The sequence below is a fragment of the Zalophus californianus genome, chromosome X (assembly GCF_009762305.2).
Source record: "Zalophus californianus isolate mZalCal1 chromosome X, mZalCal1.pri.v2, whole genome shotgun sequence".
In the NCBI taxonomy this organism is placed as follows: Eukaryota; Metazoa; Chordata; class Mammalia; order Carnivora; family Otariidae; genus Zalophus; species Zalophus californianus.
The window spans coordinates 34,498,069-34,523,514 of record NC_045612.1 but is presented as its reverse complement, the minus strand read 5'-3'; the positions used below and the strand labels follow the sequence as shown (position 1 = coordinate 34,523,514).

The window sequence follows — 25,446 nt, the reverse complement described above, 5'->3', positions numbered from 1 at the left end:
TTTTGGATTTTCCTCCAAGATATAATCAAAGAGCTCTCTCCCTAACAAAAGAGTGGTTGGCCCCTAACACTTTTCCTAATACAAGGATACTAGAATCTCACTTGGGTTACAGAAATGTGTCTGCTTCGCAGAATAATTCAAACGTATATATCATATTAGCTGTGATATCAGCATTAACTAATAGGAGACTTTTTTGTAAGCATACAAATAAACATCAAAGGAAACATTTCTTACTTTATGCAAAAATTATTTTTAAAAAGTTTTATGTGTTTTATATGAAATTAATATCCAGTAATAATCACATTTAATACTTTCTTTTTCCTTGAGCATCTTCCTGGGAAGTAATGCATTCAAAAAAAATCTGTGATTTTTGTTCATTATTACATGTTTCTGATAAATTTGTGTATTCTGTTGACTGCAGGTTTAATTTTAAGCCATTAAGAGAATTTTCTTTACGAAGGACTAACCTTTTGTAGGAGCAAATTTAAAAATATACAATCATTTTAACTGTATGGTTTCTAAGAAATAATTTTGTATCTCTGAATATCAGGTCCTTAGATTATTTGCAAAGCCTTACTGGGTGACAAATTTGGAGTTGACAAACAGTCTTAGGTTGTTCTTGACCCTCTGTTTTGTTTCAACCAACGGTGTAGTCTTCTACAAATTGTCCCCTTACATTGGATATTTTGAGAAGCAAGTGCTTTGTCTATTATTTCATTTCTTTACTTTCCCAGCCCTATTCTAATTCGCTTAGCCATGATAAATAACGTATTTGAACTCAGCACATCTTCTTGGCAGCTACCCAGTGATTTCCTCTCCTCAGATTATTTGCCCTGAGTATATTCAACATCCACTCTTCTCATCTGAGTTTTCGGAAGGCACTCAAAAAGCTCTTAATTCATGGAGAAAATTGGGGCGCCTGGGTGGCTCAGTCGTTGAGCGTCTGCCTTCTGCCCAGGTCATGATCCCGGACTCCTGGGATGGAGCCCCGCCTCGGGCTCCCTGCTCGGCGGGAAACCTGCTTCTCCCTCTCCCACTCCCCCTGCTTGTGTTCCCTCTCTCATTGTGTCTCTCTCTGTCAAATAAATAAATAAAATCGTCAAAAAAAAATTCATGGAGAAAATAATTTATCTGAGCAAGTGAATTGTGATCTTCGCTACGAATTTTTCTTACAAGATTGTGAACCCCTTCTTGATAAGGACTGTGCTTTATATGTTGGTTCCCAGCAGTCTGCCATCATGTGCCTGGCACATAGCGAATAGCTTGTTGGCGTGGACATTTTTGTGAACAATTTGTCTCCTGTACAGAATTATATTAATTCTTCCCTGAAATATTAAGAATTGGTACTTGGGGTTATTTTTTAAAGATTTTATTTATTTAGAGAGAGTGAGAGTGAGAGAGAGAGAATGGGCAGGGGGAGGGGCAGAGGGAGAGGCAGACTCCCGGCTGAGCAAGGAGCCCAATGCAGGGCTTGATCCTAGGACCCTGGGATCATGACCTAAGCTGAAGGCAGACACTTAACCAACTGAGCCACCCAGGCGCCCCAAGACTTGGTATTTGTAATTTGGAAATGGCTCCATGAAGTTATTTTTCCAGCTTTTTATTTTTGGACAAAAATAGGGATTATCTGTATTTTATATATTGGGTTCACTGAGAAAAATCACTGTTAAATAATTTGCAGGAATCTTCAAATTCCTGGTATCAGCAGTAGACCTCACTGTCCTCCATAACTGTAGTTACATTCAGGTAGAACCAGAATAAGATTTTTTTTTTCAGAGTAAGATTTTAAAGACTCCAAGCACTGAAAAGATTATGGTGTCTTCCCATATGACACGTAGAGCACCAGCAAGTGAAAATAAAAATTTTAAACTAATAAGGCAGCATAACTTAAGAATATTTTAATAAATCTATTAAATGATGCATAAACTCGGTACAGAGACAAAATATTCCTTTACCTAAGACCTTAAGGCCTCTGGCTGAGGGTTTTGATACTGTAGATTCAGACTCCTTAGGTGAGATTAGGATTGGGAGTTTTAAAATATGTTTGTTTGTGTGTGAGTAGGGACAAGAGACAACAGAAAGAATGCTCCCTGAATTTCCTAATGCTGAATGTCTGCTTTTCCTCAAAATCACCTGCAATCTCATGTTAGTTTCCCTTTACCTTCACAAGTTCATGGTAATGAACACAGAGAAGTCATTTTAAAATATTATATTATTATAATTCCTAGCACCATGATCTTTATTCACTGAAATATTTTCAAGACCTATGAAGTTTTTAATAGAAGAATTATAAACATTAGTTTAAATCTTTTCCCATTCAGTAATAAACAGTAGCTGTGAACCACCAGCGCTATGCAAATAATAGCTACAGTGAACAAGTAATTCCTATGAGGTTTTGTAAGCTTTTCACTCAGTTAATTGAACAATAGAGTTATGTGCTCACTCTGACTCCCCAAACTCAGTAGGAGGGTTAATATGAAGTCATTTATCTTGAACATTGCAAATATGAAGTGCCATAGAAATGCACCACAATAATATAAAAGATGAGTTGCATTGAAGCTTAATGTCATACTTCCCATTTAATTATATCTTAAGACTTGATTTAGCAAAATGTCCTCTTTTCATTAACAGCAGGAATCACATATTCACACTAGGAAACAAATGAGTGTCACTAATGAAACAGTTTTGTGCAAGTAGCATGCTTTCAATATACGAGTCAGTTCTTCCAAGTCATATAAATGAACATGCTTTATACAGTAATAGGATTATATAGACATTAGTCCCTTCCCCAACTTTAAGTAAGACCACGCCCGAAGCACACTAGAAAAAATGAAAATGCACCCATTCTCAAAAGGCTGAGATACAATTTGATTTACTGGTGCCTCTTGCTGACTACAACAGTCAAGTCACCCTTCATCCCCTGCATTATAGTGACTTTTAGGCTCTACTGGTATCTGCTTCACCTTTCTTCTTTTCCCCTCTACTTGGAAAGAAAATCTGTAATCAATAGCACCTACAAAGACCATGTTTCAAATTTACTGAGAAACCAATAAGTATTTGCAGAATAAAAAGAGAAGTTTTTTAAAAAGGGGGGTAGTCTTTAGAAGCCTTGGGTATGCTACTGAAAATCATGAAATTAAGTATAGCATTTACTTGTACCATTTGGGTGTGGAAAATGATATTAGGAGCTCTGGAAACGATGTTTTTCTTCAGCCAAGCAAGTGCACAAAGATGGATAGTAATGTAAGTTACAGGAGCCAACCGACGGAAAGTGCACGGCTACTTTTCATTTATCGTCAGCCCCAGTTGAAATGGTCGTATGTTCATTCTTTTGGACTCTGTTAAGGATTTACAACACGTGAAGAAAATGATTATTGACATGACTATATAATGATGATGATACTTCACCTTTTTCCTATGTTCTTTGAGTACTAACTCTCTGTGGGCCTAGCATTTGCCCTCTTATTATATAAACCCTAAAAAGAAGAAAATAAGGTCTTGTTCATAGTAGTTGCTTATTAACAGCTTTCTATGAGGTTTCACTGCAGGGAAAGGATTTAAAAACTTAATAATCCTGCTAGTTCTTTGAGCAGCTTAGAGCACAGGCAATATTTAAAGTTTGATGGCATTCTCCTGGGAAGCCATCATCTCTTTGCTTTTCCTCACATTTAAGATTTTAATTGCCTCAGTGTTTCAATAACAATTACAGCCTATTCAGAATTGTCTTTTCGTGATCTGACAGCTCTGAGTTTTAATTTCTGAAAACATTTCCTTAAGTAGGTTGTATTTGTTACCCCAAATCTCAGGGGAATTTCAATCTGTACCATATGGGATCGAGTTCGCATTTACCTGCTCCAGATCCATCAGTGTTTTACCTGATTGTGTATATTGAGCGAGCAGAGCTTTTCAATGTTTCCATTTCCTTTTGTGCCACAAATTTAGCAATGTACTGACTCAGTCACTTGACTTTTTAGTCTGCATCGATCCAAATAAAGTGTCTTCTGCTTTTTTGGCATAAGTTTAATTCAATTCCTGTTCATGCTTGTTCAAATCCAATAAAGCTTTTCTATTAAGATGGATGTAGAAATGAGCAACTTCTAATTTCTTCCCAAATTTCTTTATCCATCAGAGCATATCTTTAGGAAATGTTGAGCCTGATTCTCTCATTTCTATCTAGGAGAATACTAGAAATAGTAAATTCAATAAATTAAGATGCAAACATTTAAAAGGGTGTGAACCCGTTTTCTCTGCTAGGAAAGAAATAATTTTACATCACAGAGAGAACAAGCCTTCACCTGCTACATCCTGTAGGTGGATTCCTCACCTCTTTTCTCATCTAGCCATTTTTCTGAGATGTTCATGCCATCATCCTCACTTTTTAAGTTTCCTGATATTTCATAGTCATTCGTACTCCTCACACTTTGATCCTTACTTGCCCACATCTCTGCCATTATAATGATTCAGGATTTTTCATATGCCTCATATTAACTGTATTGATTAACTGTATTAGCTTCTTTTTTTAAAAAAAAAAATACTTTATTTATTTATTTTAGAGTGGAGAGGGCCAGCCAATGCCTGGGTCAATCTCACAACCTTGAGATCATGACCTGAGCTGAAATCAAGAGTTGGACATTTAACCGGCTGAGCCACCCAGGCACCCCAGGTGTATTAGTTTCTATTGCTGTGTAACAAATTACCAAGAACTGCAGCTTAAAACAACAGCCATTTATTAGTTCACAGTTCTGTAGGTCAGCAGTCCAGGGTCCTCACCTGGATTCTCTGCTTAAGGTCTCAGAAGGCTGATGTCAGTGTGTCTGCTGAGCCAAGCTCTTACCTGTAGACTCTGGAGAAGAATCTGCTTCCATGCTCTTTGAGGTTGTTGGTGGAATCCAGTTCCTTATTGGTTGTAGGACGGACATCCCTATTTTCTTGCTGGCTGTCAGCTGGGGGCTGCTTTCTGCTCCTAAGGGCAGCCCATGTTTTTTTGTTTTTTTGTTTTTTTTTCACATGGCTCCCTCCATCTTCAAAGTCAGCAGCTGCATTTAGAATGCTTCTTTATGCTTCAATTCCCTTTGACACCCCCTTCACTTACAAGCCAGAGAAAATTTTCTACTTTTAAACTGCTAATGGGATGAGATTAGCTCTGCCTGGATAATCTCTTTTGCCATATAAAGCAACAAACTCATGGGAGTAATATCTCATATTTACATGCCCTGGTCACACTTACAGGAAAGGGGATTATGCGAGGGTGAGGATCATTAGGAACATTCTTAGAATTTAAAATGCTTTTTAAAAATTTTTGACCAATATTGATGACATTGAAATACACTGTAGTGTGAAACTCAGAACACACACATACACACACACAATGTTTCACAAAAAAGCATTTATTCTTACTGTGTGCAATATATGATGTTATTTTCTATTCTACATCATTGAAACTAAAAATTACTTTAACCTACTATATTTAGAACAACCCCCACCTTTTTTTTTTTTTTTTTTTTTTTTTGCCACCCTGGGGAAGACAACCACTTTCCTTTCTTAGAAACTCATTTGTAATTTTGGCAGTATGCAAAATTGATCTATCCAAATTGGGATGAGATACATTTGAAGTGAATTATCTGTTATTTTTTTAAAGAGATTTTATTTATTTATTTGACAGAGAGAGACACAGCGAGAGAGGGAACACAAGCAAGGGAAGTGGGAGAGGGAGAAGCAGGCTTCCCGCCGAGCAGGGAGCCCGATGCGGGGCTCGATCCCAGGACCCTGGGATCATAACCCGAGCCGAAGGCAGACGCTTAATGACTGAGCCACCCAGGCACCCCAATTATCTGTTATTTTTAATGCTAACTTATCCTATTCTTCATTTTACATTAGTGTCCTTGCCATGTGCACATAGATATACTTTTCATATAAAGCAAGAGGCTCCGGAATTCAATGTGTACTCACATAGACTGTTGCATCTAGGTAAGAGCATTTTATTCTGTGTAAAAACCACCACGGCGTCCACCAATATAAATGACCTTTTTTTTTTAGTAGTGTGGTAGTCACTAGATGGCAGCTCTAAAATGTGTGCTGCCCACAAGAAGTAAGCCTTATTTATTAAGTACTGGAATTCTACCTCAGACATTCTATGGAATTTTGGGATTGCCCAACAATAAAGCCAGCGTCAATGTGTCACAGTTTAATGTCCTCAAGTTTTCTTTTAGAAACATTTATAATAGATATTTTTTGCTGTAAGCTATGACTTTTTAATACACTCATCAAACAACTCTGGCACTGTGAGTGCCTTTGGATCTTGTAGACTTGAAAGCTGAAATACAATTTGATTCCAATAACCTTATAGCCTGGTGAAAAATTGCCATAGCATGCATCTTTCAGATCCCAGTTAATTGTTACTTCTTTAAAGAAGCCCTATTTGATCAACCAATCTAAATTAAACTCCCTCATAACACCCTATCCTTTCTCTTAGCACCAATCACAACTTCCAGCAATATGGAATTGGTGTGATTAGTCATATAAAGTCTGTTACCTGCCGTAGACTTTCTTCTCCATACAAAAAAAAAAGGATCATGTCTATTTTGCCTGTCACCATGTCACCAGCACCTAGCACAGAGCCTGACACACAGAAGGCCTTCAGTTGAGGTTTATTCAATAAATTATGATGAATATGAGTATGGATTCTTTCCTTTTTTCCTCATCAAGTGTTTTTTGTTAGAGACCTTTCTAACACTTAGGTACATGTGAGCTTTTTTTCAGGGACTACCAAGGCTAAAGGGAATCATGTTTACTGTCTTTGCAAAAAGAAGGCTACCACTTATAGGTATAGTTTCAAAGTCCACCTCTAGATAACTTTTTAATGAAAAGGATGATTTGGAAAACCTTTCTATACCTACGATTTTCATGGAGGAAGAGAAGAAATACCAAGCTGCTAGCCAATGTTTTCTTTCTTGCAAATTCATTTCCTGTGATCCATCTGATTTTATGTGACTTCCAGTTCCCTCATTAACATCAAAGTTTGCCGCAACAGATATTGCTCTATTACATTTCTTATGATTCAATTATGAATTTCTTGGCAAAGAAAGCATGAGTCTATGGATTTGAAAGAGTATAAAATGTGAGCATAATAAACGTATCTCTTCATTTCCCTCTAGCAGTTTATACTGGCAGGTGCGTTTGTACCCATATTATTTTTCTTTTATAATAGCATAACTAATATAATGAACACTGAATTATTCCTTGAAATGGAATATGAATTATGCCTTCGTGTAAATAGAACTGACGTGCTACTCTAAATCATGACTAGATGTGAAGGTCTGTGATTCTACCTGCCCTTGTCAATAAAAGAGCATTCTATCATTTCTCAAGGGTGATGGACATAATACACCTTCCCTAATTCCCTGGCTCTTTGTTTTATCATTGTTGTGTTATTTGAATAACAAATGCCCTACTGAAATAGAAACCTGGAGATCATTTTGCTGATGGGCTTTGAATCAATATAAAGATTCTAAATGGATTGGACATGCTCATTTTTTCCTCACCTGCTTGTCCTGACAGTTCTGAGCTTAAAAGTGAAAATAAGCCACATAGTTCTTTTACACTCATTTCAAGATTTAAGAGCAAAAAAAATTATAACCTATACAATTCGGTTTGCATAAATATACTCTCCAGTTGCCTTCATCCTCTTTATAGTAGGCTGGATTAGAGTACCATCTTAAACTGAAATCTATGGCTTTTGGCCATCCAGTCCAGAAAAGGTAGTAACCAAGCAATCACATATAATTGACATATAATTTTATGAAATAAAAATATTAGATGGTGATAAATTGAAATGCAATCAGCCTTTTAAAAAGTTATTATTTTAAGATTTGTTCAGCTGTTTTCTCTAGAGTTCATTAAAAACAACTAAACAAAATAAAAAATATTTTAATTACCATTGTATATAAAGAGCAAATACAAACTGTCAATGACTACCAACCAGCTACCCCAATGTAAGTCAGAAAAAAACCTCTAAGAACTCTTTATCCTCAACACTTCAACTCCAAAAGCTCAAGAGCTATTTCTGAGTGCCTGGTATGTATGTGTCTGCTTAAAAATGATGAAGTGATAGGGGCTTCTTAAAGGAATTCTTACTCAAAACATCATTATGGACATTAAGATTAATAACATGTATCATATTTATAAATATGTGTTAATAGTGCATTGTTTCCATGGGATTATAAAACCTAAAGATGTAATCATGTTAAAAACCTACAGAGAGGGAGAACTGGGTGGCTCACTCAGTCGGGCGCCGACTCTTTGATTTTCACTGGGGTCATGATCTCAGGGTTGTGGGATCCAGCCCCCCGTGGAGTTCCACGCTGGGCATGGAGCCTGCTCGGGGTTCTTTCTTTCTCTGTCCCTCTACCCCTCTCTCCCTCTCTAAGAGAAAAAAAAAAAAAGCCTACAGAAAAGGGCCATCAATTTTGAAAGCATGGGCTTCTATAGTAAACCAGCATGATTATATGGATACCACTTTTCTCTCTCTCTTTTTTAAGATTTTATTTATTTGAAAAAGAGAGAGAGAGAGAATAAGCAGGAGGAGGTGCAGTGGGAGAGGGAGAAGCAGGCTCCCTGCTGAGCAAGGAGCCCTGTTTGGGGCTCTGTCCCAGGACCCTGAGATCATGACCTGAGCTGAAGGCAAACGCTTAACCGACTGAGCCACCCAGGCGCCCCTGGATACCACTTTTCTCTTGACTAGATTGCCAAACGCTATCGATTTTACCATCCTGAGATGGTACTATAATCCAGCCTATTATAAGGAGAATAAAGCTGACAGGAGAGTGTATTTATGCTGAACCTGCTGCTAAAGAGCTTTTTATAAGAAATAACTTCTCCTTTTGACAAACCATTTATTTCCACTCTGCAATTAATGACTTAAGTGAGTGACTTTGTTTCTTTCCCTATGCAAGTAAATTCTCGGAGTGTTTGGGTATCCTCCTCATTTGAATATCATGGAAACCCCACAAATTTCAATTCTAGTCTGATGCAAAGCAGTCTTTCCAATTTCAACTTTGCCCCTTTATTCAAAGTAAGACTATGTAGAGACATGTATTATAACCATTTCCGACTGATTTGCCTCTCAATCTTTGAAGACAAACTTAAAAAATCTAGAGAAAATAAATTTTTATTGTGAGTTATTTCATTAAGGATATATTTTATTAGAATTGCATATTAGGAAAGTAATCAATGTGAACTAAAATAGCTTGGTAACTAATCATGTTACTCTGAACATAATTTTAAAATAATCAGATAATTCCATTGACTAATTCGAGAAAATGCACTTACTCATTAAATCAACATACCTCTTCATTTTAATATCTGCCAATCATTCAGCCTTTCACAGAGCTATTTTACATTTATCAGCTTTTTGGCGTCACACTAGATTAAACAAAGGCACAGAAGGATTGAGTGAGTTGCCCAAAGTTATGAAGTTAAGAAGTAAAAGTTGGACTCATCTTTCTGTCTTTGGATCCCAAAATTCTATGCTCATTCAAATATAACATACTTATGTCTTCCTCTAATAACAATTAAAGTCAGCTTTTCCCTGTACTGTATGCATTTGCTCCTAAAGCTTTAGAGACGTAATGATCTCAAAAATTGAGTTGTCTGACTCAAACATTTTTAGTATTATTCGGCGTCATATATAATGGACCAAAGACTTTCTGTGGGTTCTTAACCACATGACCTAGACAGAGAAGGCATTATTTGGCAGACTCAACTAGAATTGAATACTTCATTGCTTCAAAGGCGTCTCTGCTTTCAAAGCAACTGGCAGAGTGAAACAGTTTTAGCAAGATCAAAGGCAGTGTCATCTTGGGAATCACTTGGGTTAATCCTGGTGAGCCCAAGCTAAACCGCTCGGTTCCCTTGCTATTTAAAAGCTCCCTAGGGGAGTTTTGCTTTGCCTACAGTTGCGTCAGTTATGCCAAATTCACAAACTGTATTAAAATAATAATCTAGGACTATTCGTTGGTGGGATTATTTCCATACTACTTGTCTGAATACATAAACCAGTATGTTTCCTGACAGAAAAAAGAAATTGCCTTCTTTACATTTTTGCTCTCGTCATGGAAGTGTTAATTGTATCTAAAAATCACTTTGTTCCCCTGCTATTGTTTTGGGTAAATTACATGATCAAGAAAGCAACTGTGAGATTTAACAAAGTTTTGCATAAACAACTTATGTTTGAGTATGGTCCTGCCAGCTTATCCCTGCCAGAGTTAGTCCCTGGAACAGTACGCACAACACAACCATGTGGAGCTTCCAGACTAGGAATTAATACAGATTTGAGAACAACAATTTTCTTTCCCTTTCTTCCTTCTCTTTCCTTCCCCTCTCTCTCTCCCTCCCTTCCCCCTTCTTTTTTTCCTTCTCTCCTTCCTCTCCTTCCTCTGTTCCTTTTTTTTCCTGCCTTTAGCCTGACATCCTTTTTGGAATACCTGAAGAGCCAGGTGTTAAGGAATGCATTCCAAAGGAGCATTCTACTGCATTTAATTTTGTAGTCTAGAACATTTCTTTCATCTCTTTCACTTAAAGGGAGGGCATGAGACATCAGTACTAAAGTTTTGCATAAACTAGTGAGACTTTCATCGTCTGTGACTCTTAGAGGCCCTTTGCTCTCCATAAGGCTCAGCATCAAAGGACTGGAAAGAGAATAGGAAATTTGCTTCTAATCTTGGCACTGACAACAATTAACATAAGGACACTGGACAGGTCATTTATCTCTTCTGGATCAGCTTCCTCAACTATCAAAACAAGAAGTTGGGTGGTCTTCAAGTGGCCCCTTTCAACACCTTCCCTGAGAGTACACTTATTAGGCACAGAGACTGGCAATTTAGAGAACTGTATGGTTTTTTACAGAAATCAAAGAACTACTGTAAGGGTTAGTGGTATAGAGTGAATGAGCGTAGACGCCGGAGTGGATAATTCTGAAATCGAATCCTGCTTTACCACTTACTAACTGTATTTGGTATTTTAACATCTCAATTTATTTTTAATCTGCTATCGCACTGTTGCCATGGTAACGATTAAAGGAGACAAAGTATATAAAGTATTCCCCACCGTGTTTGACATATAATAATAAATTAATACATGAAAACAATTGTTTTGCGTCCCCTTCTCATATTCTTTTCATATTGAGAAATTTCCACAGGGGTTACCCAATCAAGAAGATTCTTTATTCTTCTCTCTACTTATTTTAGGGTGACAGATGGTGACTTAGAGAGTAACACCTCCCAGGGCATACCACAATAACAGATTCAGTGGCATGAACTTTACAAAGTCTTATATTAACAGCTTATCTACTGCCGGATGCAAAGTATCTTGCCAAAAGATATGTGGGAAGCTGATGAGTAAGTTTCCACAAATATTGGCATGAGCTGGGTACTTGTTTCGTGAATGTAACTTCTCAGTTTTTGGCAAGTTATTTGCAATGACCATTTAGAATAATTTCTGGCTTTCTCTGAGTAGCAGGTGTTTTATGGTCTGTAGAATTTTTCAAACCTATATATATGTGTCATAATAAGATCAGCTGTGGAGACACTATATTGCCAACACTTCTGTCTTTGGCTTTCATTGTTTTTAGCTGCTTCTCCCTACAGATGGTTTTAATTCGGACCAAAATATTTTAGTAAGTTAAAATAAGATTTTAAAATTCAAGGAATCCTTCTTACAATACAAGCAATGCAGTAACAACACATTTTATTTCAGAACCCTGATACCAGCAGATGGTGGGAAGAAATTAAGTTTGAGTAGAGAATAGTAGTGAATATATATAAATCACAAATACCTTAGTAACCTTAAGGATCAAGGTAATTTGCCAAAAGTAGCTTGCATAACCTCTATTCCTTTACCTATAGAAGAGATGAGTAAAATCTTGAAAACACTTAAAAATTATAGATTTATTTTACCACAAATTCTCAATTAAGAAATAATTAATAATCAGTAGAAAGAACAAGGATGTAACCTCTACATGGGCAGGGGGCTTTGCTTCATTTACTGGTGTATCCTGTCAGGGAGGGGAAATTTTTTCCCTACCCCTCTTGGTTCTTTAGCTGTTCTAATAACTAAATTAACACAAGACAGATGAACAGGGGGAAAACAAATTTAATTTGATATGTATGGGTGCCCCAAAGATATGAGACCCACTGACAGGCAGTTGAGGCTTCCATGCAGTCTTGAGCTAAGGAGAAGGGGATTGGGGTTTAGGACTTCAAAGCAGAGGAAGATAAATGTTTGGTAAACAAATGCTTGCCTTCCATGTGGAAAAGTCTTTCTGAAGTACACAAAAAAGTTATCTTTGGTGATAGCTGTCTTCCTGGTACAGGCTCCCTATCTAAAATTTTTTAGACAGTTAAATGGGAGATAAAAAGCTCATCTTGAGTCTGTTGAGCTTTGATGGCCTTCAGCTCAAAATAATCTGCGTGCCAAAGGGCATATTCTGAGGTGGCCTGCCCTGAACTCCATCAATCCCAAGTGGCTAGAACACTGCCAAGCACATATTAGGCATTAGATAAATGAGTTGAATAAATGAACAAAGTCCGGAAGGACACATAAACTCTTTGTTATATTGTCTTCCTAAATGTGTTTAAAAAAAAAATTCCCCAAATTTTAGAATCTCGAACTTGTAATTTTCTAGGAAAAACTGCTTAACCTCTTTGAACCTAGCAATTTCTTTTTCTCTTAAAATGAGTTTTGGAGGGGCGCCTGGGTGGCTCAGTTGTTAAGCATCTGCCTTCAGCTCAGGTCATGATCCTGCGGTCCTGGGATCGTGCCCCGCATCGGGCTCCCTGCTCTGCGGGAAGCCTGCTTCTCCCTCTTCCACTCCCCCTGCTTGTGTTCCCTCTCTCACTATGTCTCTCTCTGTCAAATAAATAAATAAAATCTTTTAAAAAAATGAGTTTTGGAACTTAAATTAGGTGAAACTAATTACCACAGTGCCTGGCACATAGTAGGTAGTGATTAAATGTTTGTGGATTTTGTTTTATTAGCACAGTACCTGCACTTTGAAAAAAATAAGGCCCTATAACTTTAATCCAGAGATTGTTATTTGTAAAATAATAAGACTTCTTGGGACAGTTTTTTTACTTATTTATTTTTGTTTTTTAAAGATTTTTTAAAAAATTTATTCACTTGAGAGACAGTGAGAAAGCGAGAGCACTGAGGGAGAGGAGAGGGACAAGCAGACTCCCCGCTGAATGGAGAGCCCGATGAAGGGCTCGATCCCAGGACCCTAAGATCATGACCTGAGCTGAAGGCAGACGCTTAACTGACTGAGCCACCCAGATGCCCCTGGGGACAGTTTTTTTAAATGTAACAGTAAAAGTAACAGTACCCCCTATGATTTACTACTTAAAGAAAAACAAACGTTCATGTTGAGGCACATAATGTATTTTTGTTAAACAAATGCATGATTTAGTCAACATCATATCCAGTTTGGAAAAGTAAAGCATTATTTAAATGCCATTTCTGTGATGTCATGAAATACCGAGTCCCTGAAATGAGAGAAAAGAGTAAAATACTCCTCACGTTCTGCGTGGAGCACTGGGTGTTATACACAAACAATGAATCATGGAACACTACATCAAAAACTAATGATGTAATGTATGGTGATTAACATAACAATAAAAAATAAATAAATAAAATTTAAAAATAAAGAATAAAATACTCTTGTTAAATCTATTTCCCAGCATAATTTAGAAGTTCTATAAAATCACATGTGAGGCACAGGTGACACACCATACCTCAGGAGTTTTTTGCACCAAGCACATTTTCCTTTAGAAATCTGATGAGTGGGGAGGGTATGTGCTATGGTGAGCGCTGTGAATTGTACAAGACTAATGAATCACGGATCTGTACTTCTGAAACAAATAATGCAATATATGTTAAGAAAAAAAAGAAAAAGAAGAAGATAGCAGGAGGGGAAGAATGAAGGGGAGTGAGTCAGAGGGGGAGACAAACCATTAGAGACGATGGACTCTGAAAAACAAACTGAGGGTTCTAGAGGGGAGGGGGATGGGGGGATGGGTCAGCCTGGTGATGGGTATTAAAGAGGGCACATTCTGCGTGGAGCACTGGGTGTTGCACAAACAATGAATCATGGAACACTACATCAAAAACTAATGATGTAATGTATGGTGATTAACATAACAATTAAAAAATATTAAAAAAATAGAAATCTGATGAGTGAACAGAAGTTTCCAATAAGAAATGAATATATTTCAATTAATGTAAATTTTCAATATATTTAGTCACTGATATTGAAAATTATGCCCAGTCATGCATGATGGAACCAATTTTGAATTTACAGCTACTAGAAAAATTCATAGCAAATTTAAATACTATAATATGCATACTGCATGTGTAGCTGTTGGAAAACCTTATTTACAGGCACCTTCCTCTAAATGGCCACGTTGTTGCCCTGCAAGATTTTTTCTTTAAAGGTTATATTTTTAAGTAATCTCTATCCCCACAGTGGGGCTCAAACTCACAACCCCAAGATCAAGAGACTCACGCTCCACCGACTGAGCCAACCAGGCGCCCCACCCTGCAAGATTTTAAAGACCTTTACCAAATTAGAGCTATGCCTTACATTTAGTGAATCACCATTATTTCACTCCCTTGAAGGCTTAGATAAGAGAGCTCAAGTTGTTGTAAGCTGTTAAGTGTGGAGGGTGGTACTGCTGGAAAGACTTTTGAAAGGGCTGGTGTTGGAAATGGCCTTTACCTAAGGACTACTTTTCTCAGAATGCATTATCGTAACACCCACTGGGAAGAAAGTCATGAAAGAAGAGAGACACCTATATAATTTTATAGTATCTAGAAAGATTAATTTTCTTCTAGGGAAAATACATCGTCCTCATCATTTTAGCAGACGGGTAAAATAATATTTTGCATTTTGTTTTTGTTTTTAACAACTGGACTGAGAGCACATGAAAATGCTAAAAATAAAAACTGGATTTGGTCATAAAATAATGAAGTCAGCCATCTTTGAGAAAAGTAAATATTTTTCATGCCATCTAACCTGAGAACATATCTCATTTGTAGTTATACTTTCCTTTGAAAAACTTTCAAATGTACACAGTCATAGAGACAACAGTACAATGATCCACCATATGCCCATCACCCAGATTTAATCAGTTAAGATTTTGCAATGCTTGATTCATTTTTCCCACTCTTTTTCTCTCCCCCTCTCTTTGTTGAATTATTTTAAAGCATTTTGTGTTACTTCGGTAGGCATTTCTAAAATTGTTGGTATTTCTTACATAACCACGATACAATTACCACACCTAACAATTTTAAGAATAACCCCTTGATACTATCTAATATCCCAGTCCATGTTCACTTTTTCTCTATTGTCTCAGAAATACCTTTTTATTGCTTCTTTTCTTTTCTTTCTTTTTTTTTTTTTTTTTTGAGATGGGGAGAGAGAGCAAGCGCAAGCATGAGCAGGGGGAGGGGCAGAGGGAAGGGAAAGAGAGAATCCCAAGGAGGCTCCACGTCCCGCACAGAGCCCGAAGTGGGGTTCCATTTCACAACCCCAAGATCATGACCTTGAGCTGAAATCAAGAGTCGGGCGCTCAATCGACTGAGCCACCAACCCTGTTGGTTTTCTTTCTTTTTTTTTTTTAAATTTATTTTATTATGTTATGTTAGTCACCATACAATACATCATTAGTTTTTGATGTAGTGATCCACGATTCATTGTTTTCGTATAACACCCAGTGTTCCATGCAGTATGTTCCCTCCTTATTCTTTTTTTTTAAGTTTTATTTATTTATTCATGAGAGTCAGAGAGAGAGAGAGAGGCAGAGGCAGAGGCAGAGGGAGAAGCAGGCTTCCCGCCTAGCAGGGAGCCCGATGCGGGACTCGATCCCAGGACCCTGGGATCATGACCTGAGCCGAAGGCAGACGCTTAACCATCTGAGCCACCCAGGCGCCCTCCCTCCTTATTCTTAAATTTACTTTAACTTTGGGTAAAACTGTAGAATACCATATTGGTATTTTAGCAAAATTGCCTACTGTTGGTCTATATTGTGGTATGAGTCTATGTGATAGAAAATTATGCCTCTACTGCACACAAGTGGGTAGAACAATCGTGACTGCCTATGTGTAATCTTTCAGTGAAATGTGAAAAACAGCTTTTGCTGTTATGAAGCATCTGCTATTTCACAAATGACTTTTTTCCAAATTTGCAGTGATCAATATTTTGTAGATTTTTAATACTAGGGAAGTTAATTCTCCTGCTTGGAAAATATGAATGACAACATTCATCTACTCAAAAGGGCTTTGCTTCATCATGAAATGATTTGAGTTTATGAAGTGATGGTGCTTTGGAGGATAATAGTGAGATGTGTATATCCATAGCACCTTTCTTTTCATTCCCCACCCCCAGTACACACACACACACACACACACACAAACACACACACACACACACACACACACACGCTTTGAAATCATGAACAAAAGGATTTGAAGATTTATGTTGGTTTGAACTTCCCGACAAATTTTATTTTGTAAGTTGAGTTGCACAGGAGGTACTCTGAGAGGGTAATTAGCAGAATTCTTCAAGCATCTAGTTAGGAAAAAAAAAAAGTGAAAGCATTACATGTCATTTGTGGTCTGATATTTTAGCTTTAATATCACTGAGAGGAGTTATAAAATAGGCAAATCTGTTTCTCTAAATATTGACACCATCTGGTATAAAGTTCACAGAACTGGTGCAAGAAACAGTATTTTCAAAGTTGTCAAACTGAAGTATTATTTTTCTCCATAAATAAATAAAAAGGATGAAGAGTACCCAAAACAGTAAACAGGTACTAGTTGAGCATTAAACCTCTAAAGTAGAAGTCACGCTGTTGATAGCCATGAATCTGGTGATTACTTCTTCAACTTCACTTTTCAAAGTTCTAAGCATAAGATTTTTTAAAATCAAAAAATCGGGGCACCTGGGTGGCTCAGTCGTTTAGTGTCCGCCTTCAGTTCAGGTCATGGTCCCAGGGTCCTGGGATCGAGTCCCGCATCAGGCTCCCTGCTCAGAGGGAAGCCTGCTTCTCCCTCTCCCCCTCCCCCTGCTTGTGTTCTCTCTCTCACTGTGTCTCTCTCTGTCAAAATAAATAAATAAAATCTTTTAAAAAATAAAATCCGAAAATTACAATTAAAAACTTTTGTGCTAAACTTATCATGAGTCTGTGTAGTCCCTTAACTTTTGAAGATGAGACATGCATTTCGGATTCATTTAAGGAAGTAGAAAGAAGAAATGGGACAGAATGTATGCACATAAATTTGTAGGACACGCCGGCTGCATTATGAGCATACTCAAGTTAAAAATCGCTTTCACACTCCGTTCAAATCAAGACACTGTGGGTGAATGTCATGTCTTACATTTAATTGGCAATAACGAGAAATAGAATTTAATTGTAACAAAACTAAGCTCTTTAGAAGCATCTTAAAAAAAAAAGATTCCATTTATTTGTCAGAGAGAGAGAGAGAGAGCACAAGCAGGGGGAGCAGCAGGCAGAGGGAGAAGCAGACCCCTCGCCTAGCAAGGAGCCGGATGTAGAACTCGATCCCAAGACCCTGGGGATCATGACCTGAGCCGAAGGCAGACGCTCAACCCACTGAGCCACCCAGGCGTCCCAGCATCTTTTTTTTTTTTTTTTTAAGATTTTTATATATTTATTTGAGAGAGAGAGTGAGAGTGAGCATAAACAGGGAGGGGGCAGAAGGGGAGGGTCGAAGCATCTTATTTTTAAAGTAGCATAAACCAATGTCAAGGTTTTATGAAAAACAACTTGAATCTCAGCATTTCAGAGCCAGAAGAGATAGAGATTGTCTATTACAACACCTTCATTTTATGGATGAAAAAAACTGAGGCCCAAATCGGTCCAGTGACTCATCCGAAGTCACACATCAAACAAGTCAGGGCTAGAACCTGTGTCTCCAAACTCCTAGTCTACTTTTTTATGCTGTACTATATATATTTAACATTTAAGGTACCCAATGATACTAGAATGAATTCTATATTATATAAATTGATACTAATACAATTAATTTTGACTTTGACTCGATTTTCTGTATTTGTGATAGATTTTAATTTCACATTATTAACCTGTGATTTATAAGTCTTGCTGTATTTTGGTGATTTATATGCATTGTGTAATAAGTTATAAAGCACAAGTAGGACTCGCTTTTTTTTAATGGGACAGCAGAACCATGACTAGACTGAGCCTTCCACTCCAAAGTGGATTTTTGTTTGTTTGTTTTTCTCCCTTTATCTAGGTGATTCTGGAGCTGTGAAATGAAGAGCTGTTGGAAAGGTGAGGAGTTAAGAGTTCATTCGGCTGTCCAGATGTATCCAAGTACCCCGTTATTTGGCAATAAATACATCTGGGCAACTGATTGAACTTTTCGCTTTTCACGACTCTCCCGGAACCTCTACAGCCAGAAGAAGGGCCTGCTATATAGCCAAAAGTCTGGGATCTCTTAAGCTAATGAAATTGAAAGTGGGAGTTGCTTATGGGGGAGGAGACACCAATGTAAATGTAAGTGGGAACACATTTTAGTTTGCAGCTAAATTGAATTTTAAGTATCTCAGCAAAAGACGAAGAGATGTCCCCCGCTCCCTCCCGCCGGTTTGCAAAATTAAAATCAAACCAACAGAAAATTTTGAACTGTTCCCATCAGAGACGCTGGTTATGTGCTTAACTTACCAGTGTAAAAGAACTGTATTTTTTTATTGTGATTCAGAATAACGAGCAAATGCTGTCTAATATTAGTACCGTGGCATATACATATATTTAATATCTAACCTCAAGCTATAGCTACATACAAAGGTCGATCTAAAGTGTTTCCCCCAGTCTCTCTTTATCCCATTGTGCTACTCCATTTTATCCATAGCAATCCTTACTATCAGGAATTACCCTACTTATTTGTTTAAATGCTTATTGTCTGTATCTCCTGCGAGAATGTGAGCTCCATGAGAGCAGGGACCTTGTCTAGCTTGTTTGCTACCACATGAAGATGCTGTTATACAGAGTTTTCAGTCCTGTAAATCAGGTCTCCAAAACAAAGACTTAGCATAGTGTTTGCTCTGTGAGTTCTGCTGTTTAACAGCCTTCGGTTTACTCTGTTATGCGGATACTGATGCTGAGACTATTCCGCGATTGTTCTGCTACCACCTATTTAAGCAACTTCAAATATTGGGCATTCTGCCCACCAAGGCAGATTCTCTCAATGTCTGGTACTATTATCATGGAATAATTTGGTAGCTATTTTAACTCTTTAAACTTAGAAGCGGTTCTGTTGTTAAAGTATTATTTTAGGTAAATGGAATGGGTCTAGCCGGGAAAAACTTAGGACCTTATATACTGTAGATTTTAGTAGTTAACTATCTTGCTGAGTCTCACTAAATTTAACAGTAATCACTCTTACAAAATATGTAAAACACAAGTAAAAGCATTTAGTAAATACAAATAAAGAGAAAATATTTCGTGTTTCATTTTAATTCCAAGTACAAAAAGAACAGTTAAATTTCTTTGAACAACCATTACATTATCTCAAGGGGGTGAGTGAGGGAAATGACACTAGACCTGCATTCAAATAGAATAATCACCTTATTACCGGTTCTAATGACATGTCCAGGAGAGACCCAGAGTCTTGCCCAGTGAATGCCCCCTTGCCTTTCACTTTCAAAAGCATCTCGGTTTGGAGAGGAAATTTTTAAAATCACCCAGCATATATAATTGCCTTTTCAGAACCGTTAGATTTCCCTATGGCACATCATGAGGAAGTCTCCAGTTTTGGGTCTGAATCGCTGCATTCTCGAACAAGCCAAAGAAAAGATGCAGGGAGCAAGTTGCTAGTATTGCATTATCCTGTAATATAGATCTGTACTCGACTTAGTAAGAAATTAAGCATTTCCATTGAAGTCTCTTCGCTTGAGGCTTTTTGCCTAATATATGATCTTCTGAGAAGCAGATTGCTAAACATCGGAAGGTCATGAAATTGCCTCTTCTGGAGGTTGGTCTAAAGAACATCAACTATCACAATTCGTGAATTGGCTTAAGTATAGACCTGTCTGAAGGCAAAGGACTGGGTTATTTGATCATTCATAATTTTTCCGCCGTAGGAGTTTTATGAATTCCTAATTGTGGAATAAATTAAAATTTACACTTGAAGATAGAAGATTTGGATTCATTTAACATAAAGTTAAATAAATTTCTAAATTAGCTTAACAGGCTTGAATACTCTGTGTTGACTGGTGGAAGAGCAGTCTTTAATTGCATTGATTGTAATAACTGGATAACATAGTAACTTTTTATTAAAATTGTAAATAGCTATTATCTGATTTAACTACAGTTGGCAAAGGTGAACTTTTAGTATGACAATTATATATTTTATTAGAAAATCCATACAGTGCATTTGAAGTTGAAAGGAAAATTCCTACAGTATTCATTAGTTCTAAGGATAGTTTTTGAATTAAAAGATTTCCCCCAAAAATGTTGTAAATCTGTGCCACATTAACATAGGTTTCTGAGGAGAAATCTGAATATCTGTGACTAATTCACTTTTGATCTAGTATCTGCTGAAAGCCCAGTGGCTATAGTAACCAGAGGGATAAGTTTTGAATTATGAGTCCATAATTTCTGAACAACAGAAACTGTCAAAAATTAAACCTCTGCATTTATAATTAATTATAAAATTCTTAAATGCTTTATTATAAAAAGCCAGACAAGAATGATCTCAGCTGACTGCCTCTTCTATAATTTTTAAAACATTCAGGATCAGATTTAGTCTCTTCAGTATGAGAGAAAATAATCTGCTTCATCACTATAATCGGCTCATGGGATTTCCAGAAATCTAATATAAACTATGTTTTTTTAATGGGGTAACTTATTACTTCCAAATTTTATTAAAAGCATCGGGTAGAAACACTGGCACTTCCTTACTATTTTTATCAGTATTATGTTTGACCAGGTCTGGAAAAGAGTGACTAGGAAACAGTCTGAGTACAGGAAATGTGATTGAAACATGACCAAACTTTCTTCCATGTCAAAGGGTAGGAAAGGTGAAAGTAAAAACAAATCATAAATAGCTAGCTTTTGAAGATGCAAGGAAATGTCCAGGATTTTGTAGAAAGTCATAGACTCCTGTTTCTCCAAACACAATTAAGAAAAAAAACCACAGCTCTTTCTCATTCTTAGGATCTTTTCACACCTTAAAACTCAAGTCTCTCCCTTTCCCTGCCCTTCCATCAATCAAGTACCCAGCACTTGGATAAGGAATTTGGGAGTTACATGGAAAGTACCTTTATATGGCTCCTCCTCTCGAAAATTTGTCTTTAGCACACATTCAGCACACATCTATCTGCCTCTGCTGCTTTGGACAAAACCCTTTGAACATATTCCCTTTCCTCACCAACCACCTCCTCTCGTCCGGCTGGTCCTCTTCTCTCCTTCATCCAATTACATTCTAGATCCTTTCTACACAACTTTTTTGAGTTGGCGCTAAGGCCACTGTCAATCTTCTTTTGGACAAAGCGCACAGTATGACTCTGCTCCTTCTCAAAACAGTCTCTCTTCACATTTTCCTTTTTGCCTATTCTTTCCATTTCTATTTGCTGCCCTCCTTTATTTTTCCTCTTCTCCAATTTAATGTCTACTCTCTACTGGTTTAACACTCAACTCTTAAAACTAATCCCCAACTATGACTTTACTAGAGTCCAAATCATGGCATTTTCTTTGTTGTTTGCATCTCCCAATACAGAGTCATGTGGAAGTTCTTTCATAAGCTAAATTTAAAATGTGTAAGACTCAGATAAGATGCAAAATTGACTTCCCTTTCTCATCTTTGTAGTCTTTCACGAATGAATGAATATAAAGTATTCTATAGACCACAAGGATGCCCATAGATGTCTCACCACTTGGAGGGCAAATAGGCTTGGAAAACTAGGTATCCCTTAAAGAAAGCACAGCACTGGTTTTCCAAGTGAAGCATCAAATTATTGTCCAATGAATGCAAGAAGTACAGCATCACTAAATTCATGCCCATGCAAAACCCTTAAAATGCCACCAAGAAGTTAAAATAGAAGCTGTGTGCTGAAGAAATCTTAGACAGGTCCCATTACAGTCATACTTATATTTAGAGCTAAATAGGCATCACACCAATTAGCTCTGAAATTAACAAATTTCCAAGGCTAGCCTGAGGCCATATGGGAAGAGTCAAAAGTAGCTTTTGCTCTTTTTAATTCATGCCAGCCTTTCTTCCCCACAGTGATTTTACTTTTTTTTTTTCATTATTTTCACTTCCACGACGGTTATTGATAATGGCTTTAAGTATTTCTGAGTGATACTGATTTTGATAGTTTAAAATTAATTTCTGAATATACACTGGGGACCCTATTTTGGCTCAACTGTCCTCAAGTATTCAAACTATTTTTGATAATATATGTTATATGATATATGACATATGTTGACATAGGAGCATAGATTTCATGGGCATCAATTAAATATAATGCTCAGCATATGAGTCTTGCTTAACTAAAATCGTCATACTACTGAGAACCATACGAAAACTACTATTTGTCCCCTTTTTTGCCTTAGCAAATGTAGTTATTGATATCTGAAGATTTTACAGAGCGTTAGAGAGAACATAAACAGTTTGTGATTTGTGTTGCAGAAATAAGAAATTAGTCTGAATATGTATTTACAGATCTTGAACTTATTTCTGTGATTTAACCTGTGATTTTTCTCTTCATGTTTGATACGGTAAATTGATTTCAGGTTAATCAATCTTTGTCTGTACATAAAATCATATATACACACACACATAAGTGTGTATATATATATATATATTCTTATAATACTTTGACATTGTTAAATGACCATAGTTTCTATGAGAGCCATATAAATTCTCATTTAAAATGAATCACTCTATCAATTATCCCACCAGTGATTTTTTTTTCTTAGTTTTATAAAACACAAGTCTTCCCAAACTTGAATACTTGAATTCCCAGGTATTCTTTTTCTGTTCAACCAACCATGAGAATTCCATTATGAAAAATTGGCAGACTCTGAGAGGTTTGCAGATCAGAGTGTTTAATTAGTGTTGTTTTGTTATAGGTTTTTTTTCTTGTTACTCTTATTTTTTCTGTTTGTTTCTTTTAACTTATCTTATCCAAGTCTTTAAGAGGTTTTGTAGAAATCCTAACAGAACATTTCACATTGCAAAATATCATCACAGTGTCTTAGCCCCTAGGGGAAACATGTAATGCAGCATTACTTTAGATAATTTATATATAAATTATTCCTGTCTATCACATCAATTCTCTAAGCTTTTACCACCAATCCAAGGGCATTTTTCTATCAGGTTTAGTCAACTTTCAAAAAATGCAAATTTTAATAGTATAAAAAGATATTATTATGCCCTCAAGGTATTTTAGTTAATAAATTGAAGCTCTATATACATAATATACTCTTGTGATTGTTACTCTCCTCAATTAACAAAATTGGAACTTAGAAAAAAATATTTGTTGTTTAATTTTCCTGTTTATATTTTATAGAAAAATATACATGTAAAAAAGATTACAACGCTGATTAATTTTTAAAAAAATACAGTATTTTGAGTAACAATAATGGGATTTTACCATGGCTGAGAATATGGAAAATATAATGTTTAATGAGATGATTATCATATCAAGCTATAGCAAACATGAATTCAATTGTGCTATAATCTACTGGAATGAAGCATATTTTACTTTGAAACTTTTAAATTATATTAATTTTTAGACACTTGAAAAGTAAAAATTAAAAACAATTTTTATATTTTAATATTGAGAAAAGAGAAGGATTTTGATATTTGTTGAGAGCTAAGAAGCAAAATAAGACTTTTTTTCTTTCTGTATCATTTTTTTGTCTCATTTTTTTTGTCACTTTTGTCACCTCCCAGGAAAAAGGATTTATGCATTGTCTGGCAGCATTTTATAGGATTAAAATGATCTGACTAATGATCTGGCAAATGTCACTCTATCTCTCCCATAGAATATTTTGTTTCTGGATCCTGGAGGCCATACTTTATGCATTATTGTAGTGAAAGGGATGGTTTTGAGGTAGATTTCTGTGTAGGTAACACTGATAGAACTCACAGGTGTGAGGTGGGGGACAAGAAGAGAGAATAAATTAAATTCGTAGCTTGAATGACTAGAATAATAGTACTATTAATGAGATGGGAAACAGAGAGAGGTGCAATTTGTTCCAGTAAAGTTTTATTTCCGAATTTCTAAAAGGAACTAAAAAACACTAGAAGAGATTATCAACACATTTTTATCACGTTCCTTGAAAATATTTTCAAATTTGACAGAACGGATGATTTTTCAATGTTATTCCACATTCTCAAGCTGCTCGAGTCTCTCTTTCTCCCCCTCCCCCACCGCAACTAACTTTTCCTCATTGACAGCCCACTGCATACAAACCTAACATCCCAATCCTGACTCTTGTAAAAGTCTGTGATCCCAGAAAAGATTTCAGTTAGATGTTTGGTGTGGGAAGGGAGTATAACCAAAATCCTAAAATTGAAGATCTAGAAAACCAAGAATAGAGAACAGAGAGGTTTACCCACTCTGTTCCCAGTTAGGAATCTCCAGGCAGAAAAAAAACGAAGGGTTTCTATGTTAATCACTAGAATTCACACTGAGTGTTCATTCAATGTCAATGTAAAGATTGATAGTGATATGTGCCACTCTATGAAGATTTATTGCCACAAAGGAGTGCAGCAGAGATTCTCAGCAAATTTGTATCCAGTCTACTCTTGGCCAACATTTTAGCATGCTGAATATAGTGAGTGCTAAGTGGTAAATAATCAGCTATGGAAATACTTGGCAGGGTTGTGCAATGCAACAAATAACTCCTTGAAAAATAGCCTATAGAAACTGAAGGCATTCACTCTGAAATTCTTTGATAAGTTGTTTGGAGAGTTTTCACGTTTCCTTCCTAATACCTTTAAGATGCATTGTCACCTCTTAATCAATAAAAGAAAATAAGGTTTTTGTTTTCATCATCTTGTGCAACTGACCTTTTATTTGCATTTTTAGCATTATTCCACGTGCCCTGACTATAACATATTATCTGTAGGATACTAACAAGCTGGTACATAGGGTGATTGCTGTATTTAATATAGTAAACCTGATCAAATCATTTATTTTGGTATAAACTTGGAGCTGCCCTCTGGAGAATATTTTGTTGGTTAATGCTAAAGTATAAATAAAGCTATGCAAGTGCAGATTGCTTCACTTTGAAGAAAATAAATTAGAAATGTTGTACAAAATATGTTCACTTAATAGAAATACTTACAACTTATTTTAGTTTTCCACATTCTTATAAGATGAAACTTTTGTATTTATACATG

At 36.5% G+C, this 25,446-nt stretch overlaps 1 protein-coding gene across 1 annotated transcript in view; it reads left to right on the top strand.

Moving 5' to 3' along the window:
* HTR2C (5-hydroxytryptamine receptor 2C) overlaps nt 1–25,446 on the top strand; it is a 282,888-nt gene that overhangs the window by 114,473 nt on the left and 142,969 nt on the right. The window lies entirely within an intron of this gene.